Raw genomic sequence first — 14,404 nt, forward strand, 5'->3', positions numbered from 1 at the left:
CATAACACCAGTTTCCAACCAGAGGTAGATTTTACAGTAAAATACTCCTGGAGCGGTTTCTCACCAATAGATATGTAATTTACATAGTTTCCATCAACGTGACATTCCGTGTACTGAATACACTACATACATCACGCATTTGAGAAACATTTTTAATGAGTTGTGTACATGTGTATTACAGAACTTTCATCCACCATGCAAGGCATATTTACACCTAGAAACATTAACTCTGAGTTTGCAGCTATTTCCTAATAGCAGTTTCAAAAATCAGGCATTTTCCTAAGGAAAAAACTGTTGGAGTGTGTTCTACCCAATAGATATGTATATTACATAGATTTTCCCGCTGTGAAATTCCGTGTTTCGCACACTCTACATGCAGATAGGATTCGACAAAAATACACTACAGAGTTTTTTGCATGTGGATTACAGGACTTTCATCACAATACAAGGCATATTGATGCTTAGAAGCATTTTCTCTGATTTCACAGAGCTTTCCAAACGACAGTTTTGAAACTGAGGCAGATTTCACGGCAAAATCCTCTTGGAACGGGTTCAAAACAATAGACATTTAATTTACATGGATTCACACACCATGAAATTCCGTGTTCCGAACAAGCTACATGCATCTCGGATTCAAAAATATTCACCTCAGAGTTGTTAGCAAGTGGATTACATCACTTTCATTGACCATAGATTGCTTAATGACACTTTGAAGACTGTTCTCAGATTTCACAGGTTAGTTTAAATGCCAGGTTTGAAAATGAGGCAGATTTGGCAGGAAAATGCTCTTGGAGCGAGTTCTAACCAAAAGATATGTAATATACTTAGTTTCACTCACCGTGACATTCCGTGTTCTGAACACGTTACATGCATCACGGATTCGACAAACATTCTTTATGAGTTGTGAACATGTGTATTACCGAACTTTCATCCACCTTAAAATGCATATTTATACATAGAAAGTTTTTCCTGATTTAGTAGATTTTTCCTAATGTCAGTTTTTAAATCATGCAGTTTTCGCAGAAAAATCCTCTTGGAGCTAGTTCTACCCAATAGATATGCAATTTACATAGAACCCGTCATCGTGAAATTCCGTGTTCCGAAAAAGCTACATACATCACGGATTCGACAAATATTCACTACAGAGTTGTTAGCATAAGGATTACCGTACTTTCATCCACCATAAAAGCCATATTGACACTTTGAAGCATTTTCTCATATTTCAAAAGTTTTTCCTAATGCCAGTTTTGAAAATGAGGCAGAATTCGCAGGAAAAGCTCTTGGAGCGAGTTCTACCCAAGTGACATGCATTTTACATAGATTCGCTCACCGTGATATTCTGTGTCCCAAACACGCTTCATGTATCTTGGATTCGAAAAATATTCACTACAGAGTTGTTAGCATGCAGATTACCGAACTTTCATCCACCCTACAAGGCATATGTACACCGAGAATTTATTCATCAGAGTTCGCAGTTTTTCCCTAATGCCAGATTCGAAAATCAGGCAGATTTCTCAGGAAAAATCTCTTGGAGTGATTTCTAACCAAGAGGAATGTAATTTACATAAAATCCCTGGCCATGAAGTTCCGTGTTCCGAACATGCTACATGCATAATGGATTCGACAAATATTCACTACAGATTTGTTAGCATGTGGATTACCGAACTTTCATCACAATAGATTGAATATTGATACTTAGAAGTATTTTCTCAGATTTTGCTGCGTTTTCCAAACGCCAGTTTCAAAAATGATGCAGTTTTCACAGAAAAATTCTCTTGGAGCGAGTTCTACCCAATAGAGAAGTAGTTTACATTGTTTCAGTCACCGTGAAATTCCACATTCCGAACAAGTTACATGCACAACGGATTAGAAAATGATTCTTTAATATGCTGTGAAAATGTAAATTATCGTACTGTCTTTCAACATAAAGGCATATTTACACCTAGAAATATTTACTCTCATTTTGAAGCTTTCTCCAAACTTCAGATTCGATAATCATGCAATTTTCGCAGAAAAATTCTATTCTAGCTAGTTCTACCCAATAGAATTGTAATTTAAATTGTTTCATTACGGTGAAATTCCATTTCAAAAAGCGCTACATGTATCACGGTTTGAAAAATAATTACAACACTGTAATTAACATGTGGATTACCGGACTTTCATTCACCATTCAAGGCATATTGAAACTTAGAAACATTTTCTCAGATTTCACAGCGTTCTCCTAATGGCAGTTTTGAAAATGAGGCACATTTCGCAGAAAAATTCTCTTCAAGCGAGTTCTACCCAATAGACATGTAATTTACATTGTTTCCTTCAATATGACACTCTGTATTCCGTACACGTTACATGCATCACGAATTCGACAAACATTCTCTAATGAGTGTGAGCATCTGGATTACCAAAATTTCATTCACCATACAAGGCATATTTATCCCTAGATGTAGTTATTCTGAATTCGCAGGTTTTCCCTAACATCCATTTCTGAAAATCATGAAATTTTCGCAGAAAAATTCAATTCAAGCGAGTTCTATCCAGTAGAATTGTTATTTTCCGAGTTTCACTCACCGACACATTCCGTGTTCCAAAAACGTTACATTAATCACGGCTTTGACAAACATTATTTAATGACCATGAGCATGAGGATTACCGATGTTTCAACCACAATACAAGGCATATTTACACCTAGAAATATTTACTTAGATTTCGCAGATTTTTCCTAACGTCAGTTACGAAAATCAGGCAGTTTTCGCAGAAAAATTCTCTTGCTGCATGTTCGATCCAATAGACATCCCATTTTCATAGATACCGTCACCGTAACATCCCGTGTTCCGAAAAAGGTACATGCACCATGGATTCAACAAATATTCACTCCTGAGTTGTTAGAATGTGAATTACACATCTTTAATAAACCATTGAAGACATATTGTCACCTTAAAGCATTTGCTCAGGTTTTGCGGTGTTTTCATAACACCAGTTTCCAACCAGAGGTAAATTTTACAGTAAAATACTCCTGGAGCGGTTTCTCACCAATAGATATGTAATTTACATAGTTTCCATCAACGTGACATTCCGTGTACTGAATACACTACATACATCACGCATTTGAGAAACATTTTTAATGAGTTGTGTACATGTGTATTACAGAACTTTCATCCACCATGCAAGGCATATTTACACCTAGAAACATTAACTCTGAGTTTGCAGCTATTTCCTAATAGCAGTTTCAAAAATCAGGCATTTTCCTAAGGAAAAAACTGTTGGAGTGTGTTCTACCCAATAGATATGTATATTACATAGATTTTCCCGCTGTGAAATTCCGTGTTTCGCACACTCTACATGCAGATAGGATTCGACAAAAATACACTACAGAGTTTTTTGCATGTGGATTACAGGACTTTCATCACAATACAAGGCATATTGATGCTTAGAAGCATTTTCTCTGATTTCACAGAGCTTTCCAAACGACAGTTTTGAAACTGAGGCAGATTTCACGGCAAAATCCTCTTGGAACGGGTTCAAAACAATAGACATTTAATTTACATGGATTCACACACCATGAAATTCCGTGTTCCGAACAAGCTACATGCATCTCGGATTCAAAAATATTCACCTCAGAGTTGTTAGCAAGTGGATTACATCACTTTCATTGACCATAGATTGCTTAATGACACTTTGAAGACTGTTCTCAGATTTCACAGGTTAGTTTAAATGCCAGGTTTGAAAATGAGGCAGATTTGGCAGGAAAATGCTCTTGGAGCTAGTTATAAACCAAAAGATATGTAATATACCTAGTTTCATTCACCGTGACATTCCGTGTTCTGAACACGTTACATGCATCTCGGATTCGACAAACATTCTTTATGAGTTTTGAACATGTGTATTACCGAACTTTCATGCACCTTACAATGCATATTTATACATAGAAAGTTTTTCCTGATTTAGTAGATTTCTCCTAATGTCAGTTTTTAAACCATGCAGTTTTCGCAGAAAAATCCTCTTGGAGCTAGTTCTACCCAATAGACATGCAATTTACATAGAACCCGTCATCGTGAAATTCCGTGTTCCGAAAAAGCTACATGAATCACGGATTCGACAAATATTCACTACAGAGTTTTTAGCATAAGGATTACCGTACTTTCATCCACCATAAAAGCCATATTGACACTTTGAAGCATTTTCTCATATTTCGAAAGTTTTTCCTAATGCCAGTTTTGAAAATGAGGCAGAATTCGCAGGAAAAGCTCTTGGAGCGAGTTCTACCCAAGTGACATGTATTTTACATAGATTCGCTCACCGTGATATTCTGTGTCCCAAACACGCTTCATGTATCTTGGATTCGACAAATATTCACTACAGAGTTGTTAGCATGCAGATTACCGAACTTTCATCCACCCTACAAGGCATATGTACACCGAGAATCTATTCATATGAGTTCGCAGTGTTTTCCTAATGCCAGTTTCGAAAATCAGGCAGATTTCTCAGGAAAAATCTCTTGGAGTGATTTCTAACCAAGAGAAATGTAATTTACATAAAATCCCTGGCCATGAAATTCCGTGTTCCGAACATGCTACATGCATAATGGATTCGACAAATATTCACTACAGATTTGTTAGCATGTGGATTACCGAACTTTCATCACAATAGATTGAATATTGATACTTAGAAGTATTTTCTCAGATTTTGCTGCGTTTTCCAAACGCCAGTTTCAAAAATGATGCAATTTTCACATAAAAATTTTCTTGGAGCGAGTTCTACCCAATAGAGAAGTAGTTTACATTGTTTCAGTCACCGTGAAATTCCACGTTCCAAACAAGTTACATGCACCACGGATTAGAAAATGATTCTTTAATATGTTGTGAAAATGTGGATTACCGAACTGCCTTTCAACATAAAGGCATATTTACACCTAGAAATATTTACTCTCATTTTGAAGCTTTCTCCAAACTTCAGATTCGATAATCATGCAATTTTCACCGAAAAATTATATTCTAGCTAGTTCTACGCAATAGAATTTTAATTTAAATTGTTTCATTACGGTGAAATTCCATTTCAAAAAGCACTACATGTATCAAGGTTTGGAAAATAATTACTCCACTGTTATTAACATGTGGATTACCGGACTTTCATTCACCATTCAAGGCATATTGACACTTAGAAGCATTTTCTCAGATTTCACAGTTTTCTCCTAATGGCAGTTTTGAAAATGAGGCACATTTCGCAGAAAAATTCTCTTCAAGCGAGTTCTACCCAATAGACATATAATTTACATTGTTTCCTTCAATATGACACTCTGTATTCCGTACACGTTACATCCATCACGAATTCGACACACATTCTCTAATGAGTGTGAGCATCTGGATTACCACAATTTCATTCACCATACAAGGCATATTTATCCCTAGATGTGGTTATTCTGAATTCGCAGGTTTTCCCTAACATCCATTTCCGAAAATCATGAAATTTTCGCAGAAAAATTCAATTCAAGCGAGTTCTATCCAGTAGAATTGTTATTTTCCGAGTTTCACTCACCGACACATTCCGTGTTCCAAAAACGTTACATTAATCACGGATTCGACAAACATTATTTAATGACCGTGAGCATGTGGATTACCGATGTTTCAACCACAATACAAGGCATATTTACACCTAGAAATATTTACTTAGATTTCGCAGATTTTTCCTAACGTCAGTTACGAAAATCAGGCAGTTTTCGCAGAAAAATTCTCTTGCTGCATGTTCGATCCAATAGACATCCCATTTTCATAGATACCGTCACCGTAACATCCCGTGTTCCGAAAAAGGTACATGCACCATGGATTCAACAAATATTCACTCCTGAGTTGTTAGAATGTGAATTACACATCTTTAATAAACCATTGAAGACATATTGTCACCTTAAAGCATTTGCTCAGGTTTTGCGGTGTTTTCATAACACCAGTTTCCAACCAGAGGTAGATTTTACAGTAAAATACTCCTGGAGCGGTTTCTCACCAATAGATATGTAATTTACATAGTTTCCATCAACGTGACATTCCGTGTACTGAATACACTACATACATCACGCATTTGAGAAACATTTTTAATGAGTTGTGTACATGTGTATTACAGAACTTTCATCCACCATGCAAGGCATATTTACACCTAGAAACATTAACTCTGAGTTTGCAGCTATTTCCTAATAGCAGTTTCAAAAATCAGGCATTTTCCTAAGGAAAAAACTGTTGGAGTGTGTTCTACCCAATAGATATGTATATTACATAGATTTTCCCGCTGTGAAATTCCGTGTTTCGCACACTCTACATGCAGATAGGATTCGACAAAAATACACTACAGAGTTTTTTGCATGTGGATTACAGGGCTTTCATCACAATACAAGGCATATTGATGCTTAGAAGCATTTTCTCTGATTTCACAGAGCTTTCCAAACGACAGTTTTGAAACTGAGGCAGATTTCACGGCAAAATCCTCTTGGAACGGGTTCAAAACAATAGACATTTAATTTACATGGATTCACACACCATGAAATTCCGTGTTCCGAACAAGCTACATGCATCTCGGATTCAAAAATATTCACCTCAGAGTTGTTAGCAAGTGGATTACATCACTTTCATTGACCATAGATTGCTTAATGACACTTTGAAGACTGTTCTCAGATTTCACAGGTTAGTTTAAATGCCAGGTTTGAAAATGAGGCAGATTTGGCAGGAAAATGCTCTTGGAGCGAGTTCTAACCAAAAGATATGTAATACACTTAGTTTCACTCACCGTGACATTCCGTGTTCTGAACACGTTACATGCATCACGGATTCGACAAACATTCTTTATGAGTTGTGAACATGTGTATTACCGAACTTTCATCCACCTTAAAATGCATATTTATACATAGAAAGTTTTTCCTGATTTAGTAGATTTTTCCTAATGTCAGTTTTTAAATCATGCAGTTTTCGCAGAAAAATCCTCTTGGAGCTAGTTCTACCCAATAGATATGCAATTTACATAGAACCCGTCATCGTGAAATTCCGTGTTCCGAAAAAGCTACATACATCACGGATTCGACAAATATTCACTACAGAGTTGTTAGCATAAGGATTACCGTACTTTCATCCACCATAAAAGCCATATTGACACTTTGAAGCATTTTCTCATATTTCAAAAGTTTTTCCTAATGCCAGTTTTGAAAATGAGGCAGAATTCGCAGGAAAAGCTCTTGGAGCGAGTTCTACCCAAGTGACATGCATTTTACATAGATTCGCTCACCGTGATATTCTGTGTCCCAAACACGCTTCATGTATCTTGGATTCGACAAATATTCACTACAGAGTTGTTAGCATGCAGATTACCGAACTTTCATCCACCCTACAAGGCATATGTACACCGAGAATTTATTCATCAGAGTTCGCAGTTTTTCCCTAATGCCAGATTCGAAAATCAGGCAGATTTCTCAGGAAAAATCTCTTGGAGTGATTTCTAACCAAGAGGAATGTAATTTACATAAAATCCCTGGCCATGAAATTCCGTGTTCCGAACATGCTACATGCATAATGGATTCGACAAATATTCACTACAGATTTGTTAGCATGTGGATTACCGAACTTTCATCACAATAGATTGAATATTGATACTTAGAAGTATTTTCTCAGATTTTGCTGCGTTTTCCAAACGCCAGTTTCAAAAATGATGCAGTTTTCACAGAAAAATTCTCTTGGAGCGAGTTCTACCCAATAGAGAAGTAGTTTAGATTGTTTCAGTCACCGTGAAATTCCACATTCCGAACAAGTTACATGCACAACGGATTAGAAAATGATTCTTTAATATGCTGTGAAAATGTAAATTATCGTACTGTCTTTCAACATAAAGGCATATTTACACCTAGAAATATTTACTCTCATTTTGAAGCTTTCTCCAAACTTCAGATTCGATAATCATGCAATTTTCGCAGAAAAATTCTATTCTAGCTAGTTCTACCCAATAGAATTGTAATTTACATTGTTTCATTACGGTGAAATTCCATTTCAAAAAGCGCTACATGTATCACGGTTTGAAAAATAATTACAACACTGTAATTAACATGTGGATTACCGGACTTTCATTCACCATTCAAGGCATATTGAAACTTAGAAACATTTTCTCAGATTTCACAGCGTTCTCCTAATGGCAGTTTTGAAAATGAGGCACATTTCGCAGAAAAATTCTCTTCAAGCGAGTTCTACCCAATAGACATGTAATTTACATTGTTTCCTTCAATATGACACTCTGTATTCCGTACACGTTACATGCATCACGAATTCGACAAATATTCTCTAATGAGTGTGAGCATCTGGATTACCAAAATTTCATTCACCATACAAGGCATATTTATCCCTAGATGTAGTTATTCTGAATTCGCAGGTTTTCCCTAACATCCATTTCTGAAAATCATGAAATTTTCGCAGAAAAATTCAATTCAAGCGAGTTCTATCCAGTAGAATTGTTATTTTCCGAGTTTCACTCACCGACACATTCCGTGTTCCAAAAACGTTACATTAATCACGGCTTTGACAAACATTATTTAATGACCATGAGCATGTGGATTACCGATGTTTCAACCACAATACAAGGCATATTTACACCTAGAAATATTTACTTAGATTTCGCAGATTTTTCCTAACGTCAGTTACGAAAATCAGGCAGTTTTCGCAGAAAAATTCTCTTGCTGCATGTTCGATCCAATAGACATCCCATTTTCATAGATACCGTCACCGTAACATCCCGTGTTCCGAAAAAGGTACATGCACCATGGATTCAACAAATATTCACTCCTGAGTTGTTAGAATGTGAATTACACATCTTTAATAAACCATTGAAGACATATTGTCACCTTAAACTTTGGCTCAGGTTTTGCAGTGTTTTCATAACACCAGTTTCCAAACAGAGGTAGATTTTACAGTAAAATGCTCCTGGAGCGGTTTCTCACCAATAGATATGTAATTTACATAGTTTCCATCAACGTGACATTCCGTGTACTGAATACACTACATACATCACGGATTTGAGAAACATTTTTAATGAGTTGTGTACATGTGTATTACAGAACTTTCATCCACCATACAAGGCATATTTACACCTAGAAACATTAACTCTGAGTTTGCAGCTATTTCCTAATAGCAGTTTCAAAAATCAGGCATTTTCCTAAGGAAAAAACTGTTGGAGTGTGTTCTACCCAATAGATATGTATATTACATAGATTTTCCCGCTGTGAAATTCCGTGTTTCGCACACTCTACATGCAGATAGGATTCGACAAAAATACACTACAGAGTTTTTTGCATGTGGATTACAGGACTTTCATCACAATACAAGGCATATTGATGCTTAGAAGCATTTTCTCTGATTTCACAGAGCTTTCCAAACGACAGTTTTGAAACTGAGGCAGATTTCACGGCAAAATCCTCTTGGAACGGGTTCAAAACAATAGACATTTAATTTACATGGATTCACACACCATGAAATTCCGTGTTCCGAACAAGCTACATGCATCTCGGATTCAAAAATATTCACCTCAGAGTTGTTAGCAAGTGGATTACATCACTTTCATTGACCATAGATTGCTTAATGACACTTTGAAGACTGTTCTCAGATTTCACAGGTTAGTTTAAATGCCAGGTTTGAAAATGAGGCAGATTTGGCAGGAAAATGCTCTTGGAGCGAGTTCTAACCAAAAGATATGTAATACACTTAGTTTCACTCACCGTGACATTCCGTGTTCTGAACACGTTACATGCATCACGGATTCGACAAACATTCTTTATGAGTTGTGAACATGTGTATTACCGAACTTTCATCCACCTTAAAATGCATATTTATACATAGAAAGTTTTTCCTGATTTAGTAGATTTTTCCTAATGTCAGTTTTTAAATCATGCAGTTTTTGCAGAAAAATCCTCTTGGAGCTAGTTCTACCCAATAGATATGCAATTTACATAGAACCCGTCATCGTGAAATTCCGTGTTCCGAAAAAGCTACATACATCACGGATTCGACAAATATTCACTACAGAGTTGTTAGCATAAGGATTACCGTACTTTCATCCACCATAAAAGCCATATTGACACTTTGAAGCATTTTCTCATATTTCAAAAGTTTTTCCTAATGCCAGTTTTGAAAATGAGGCAGAATTCGCAGGAAAAGCTCTTGGAGTGAGTTCTACCCAAGTGACATGCATTTTACATAGATTTGCTCACCGTGATATTCTGTGTCCCAAACACGCTTCATGTATCTTGGATTCGACAAATATTCACTACAGAGTTGTTAGCATGCAGATTACCGAACTTTCATCCACCCTACAAGGCATATGTACACCGAGAATTTATTCATCAGAGTTCGCAGTTTTTCCCTAATGCCAGATTCGAAAATCAGGCAGATTTCTCAGGAAAAATCTCTTGGAGTGATTTCTAACCAAGAGGAATGTAATTTACATAAAATCCCTGGCCATGAAATTCCGTGTTCCGAACATGCTACATGCATAATGGATTCGACAAATATTCACTACAGATTTGTTAGCATGTGGATTACCGAACTTTCATCACAATAGATTGAATATTGATACTTAGAAGTATTTTCTCAGATTTTGCTGCGTTTTCCAAACGCCAGTTTCAAAAATGATGCAGTTTTCACAGAAAAATTCTCTTGGAGCGAGTTCTACCCAATAGAGAAGTAGTTTACATTGTTTCAGTCACCGTGAAATTCCACATTCCGAACAAGTTACATGCACAACGGATTAGAAAATGATTCTTTAATATGCTGTGAAAATGTAAATTACCGAACTGTCTTTCAACATAAAGGCATATTTACACCTAGAAATATTTACTCTCATTTTGAAGCTTTCTCCAAACTTCAGATTCGATAATCATGCAATTTTCGCAGAAAAGTTCTATTCTAGCTAGTTCTACCCAATAGAATTGTAATTTACATTGTTTCATTACGGTGAAATTCCATTTCAAAAAGCGCTACATGTATCACGGTTTGAAAAATAATTACAACACTGTAATTAACATGTGGATTACCGGACTTTCATTCACCATTCAAGGCATATTGAAACTTAGAAACATTTTCTCAGATTTCACAGCGTTCTCCTAATGGCAGTTTTGAAAATGAGGCACATTTCGCAGAAAAATTCTCTTCAAGCGAGTTCTACCCAGTAGACATGTAATTTACATTGTTTCCTTCAATATGACACTCTGTATTCCGTACACGTTACATGCATCACGAATTCGACAAACATTCTCTAATGAGTGTGAGCATCTGGATTACCAAAATTTCATTCACCATACAAGGCATATTTATCCCTAGATGTAGTTATTCTGAATTCGCAGGTTTTCCCTAACATCCATTTCTGAAAATCATGAAATTTTCGCAGAAAAATTCAATTCAAGCGAGTTCTATCCAGTAGAATTGTCATTTTCCGAGTTTCACTCACCGACACATTCCGTGTTCCAAAAACGTTACATTAATCACGGCTTTGACAAACATTATTTAATGACCATGAGCATGTGGATTACCGATGTTTCAACCACAATACAAGGCATATTTACACCTAGAAATATTTACTTAGATTTCGCAGATTTTTCCTAACGTCAGTTACGAAAATCAGGCAGTTTTCGCAGAAAAATTCTCTTGCTGCATGTTCGATCCAATAGACATCCCATTTTCATAGATACCGTCACCGTAACATCCCGTGTTCCGAAAAAGGTACATGCACCATGGATTCAACAAATATTCACTCCTGAGTTGTTAGAATGTGAATTACACATCTTTAATAAACCATTGAAGACATATTGTCACCTTAAACTTTGGCTCAGGTTTTGCAGTGTTTTCATAACACCAGTTTCCAAACAGAGGTAGATTTTACAGTAAAATGCTCCTGGAGCGGTTTCTCACCAATAGATATGTAATTTACATAGTTTCCATCAACGTGACATTCCGTGTACTGAATACACTACATACATCACGGATTTGAGAAACATTTTTAATGAGTTGTGTACATGTGTATTACAGAACTTTCATCCACCATACAAGGCATATTTACACCTAGAAACATTAACTCTGAGTTTGCAGCTATTTCCTAATAGCAGTTTCAAAAATCAGGCATTTTCCTAAGGAAAAAACTGTTGGAGTGTGTTCTACCCAATAGATATGTATATTACATAGATTTTCCCGCTGTGAAATTCCGTGTTTCGCACACTCTACATGCAGATAGGATTCGACAAAAATACACTACAGAGTTTTTTGCATGTGGATTACAGGACTTTCATCACAATACAAGGCATATTGATGCTTAGAAGCATTTTCTCTGATTTCACAGAGCTTTCCAAACGACAGTTTTGAAACTGAGGCAGATTTCACGGCAAAATCCTCTTGGAACGGGTTCAAAACAATAGACATTTAATTTACATGGATTCACACACCATGAAATTCCGTGTTCCGAACAAGCTACATGCATCTCGGATTCAAAAATATTCACCTCAGAGTTGTTAGCAAGTGGATTACATCACTTTCATTGACCATAGATTGCTTAATGACACTTTGAAGACTGTTCTCAGATTTCACAGGTTAGTTTAAATGCCAGGTTTGAAAATGAGGCAGATTTGGCAGGAAAATGCTCTTGGAGCGAGTTCTAACCAAAAGATATGTAATACACTTAGTTTCACTCACCGTGACATTCCGTGTTCTGAACACGTTACATGCATCACGGATTCGACAAACATTCTTTATGAGTTGTGAACATGTGTATTACCGAACTTTCATCCACCTTAAAATGCATATTTATACATAGAAAGTTTTTCCTGATTTAGTAGATTTTTCCTAATGTCAGTTTTTAAATCATGCAGTTTTCGCAGAAAAATCCTCTTGGAGCTAGTTCTACCCAATAGACATGCAATTTACATAGAACCCGTCATCGTGAAATTCCGTGTTCCGAAAAAGCTACATGAATCACGGATTCGACAAATATTCACTACAGAGTTTTTAGCATAAGGATTACCGTACTTTCATCCACCATAAAAGCCATATTGACACTTTGAAGCATTTTCTCATATTTTGAAAGTTTTTCCTAATGCCAGTTTTGAAAATGAGGCAGAATTCGCAGGAAAAGCTCTTGGAGCGAGTTCTACCCAAGTGACATGTATTTTACATAGATTCGCTCACCGTGATATTCTGTGTCCCAAACACGCTTCATGTATCTTGGATTCGACAAATATTCACTACAGAGTTGTTAGCATGCAGATTACCGAACTTTCATCCACCCTACAAGGCATATGTACACCGAGAATCTATTCATATGAGTTCGCAGTGTTTTCCTAATGCCAGTTTCGAAAATCAGGCAGATTTCTCAGGAAAAATCTCTTGGAGTGATTTCTAACCAAGAGAAATGTAATTTACATAAAATCCCTGGCCATGAAATTCCGTGTTCCGAACATGCTACATGCATAATGGATTCGACAAATATTCACTACAGATTTGTTAGCATGTGGATTACCGAACTTTCATCACAATAGATTGAATATTGATACTTAGAAGTATTTTCTCAGATTTTGCTGCGTTTTCCAAACGCCAGTTTCAAAAATGATGCAATTTTCACATAAAAATTTTCTTGGAGCGAGTTCTACCCAATAGAGAAGTAGTTTACATTGTTTCAGTCACCGTGAAATTCCACGTTCCAAACAAGTTACATGCACCACGGATTAGAAAATGATTCTTTAATATGTTGTGAAAATGTGGATTACCGAACTGCCTTTCAACATAAAGGCATATTTACACCTAGAAATATTTACTCTCATTTTGAAGCTTTCTCCAAACTTCAGATTCGATAATCATGCAATTTTCACCGAAAAATTATATTCTAGCTAGTTCTACGCAATAGAATTTTAATTTAAATTGTTTCATTACGGTGAAATTCCATTTCAAAAAGCGCTACATGTATCAAGGTTTGGAAAATAATTACTCCACTGTTATTAACATGTGGATTACCGGACTTTCATTCACCATTCAAGGCATATTGACACTTAGAAGCATTTTCTCAGATTTCACAGTTTTCTCCTAATGGCAGTTTTGAAAATGAGGCACATTTCGCAGAAAAATTCTCTTCAAGCGAGTTCTACCCAATAGACATATAATTTACATTGTTTCCTTCAATATGACACTCTGTATTCCGTACACGTTACATCCATCACGAATTCGACACACATTCTCTAATGAGTGTGAGCATCTGGATTACCACAATTTCATTCACCATACAAGGCATATTTATCCCTAGATGTGGTTATTCTGAATTCGCAGGTTTTCCCTAACATCCATTTCCGAAAATCATGAAATTTTCGCAGAAAAATTCAATTCAAGCGAGTTCTATCCAGTAGAATTGTTATTTTCCG

Source organism: Camelus dromedarius, unplaced genomic scaffold (assembly GCF_036321535.1).
Source record: "Camelus dromedarius isolate mCamDro1 unplaced genomic scaffold, mCamDro1.pat HAP1_SCAFFOLD_178, whole genome shotgun sequence".
In the NCBI taxonomy this organism is placed as follows: domain Eukaryota; kingdom Metazoa; phylum Chordata; class Mammalia; order Artiodactyla; family Camelidae; genus Camelus; species Camelus dromedarius.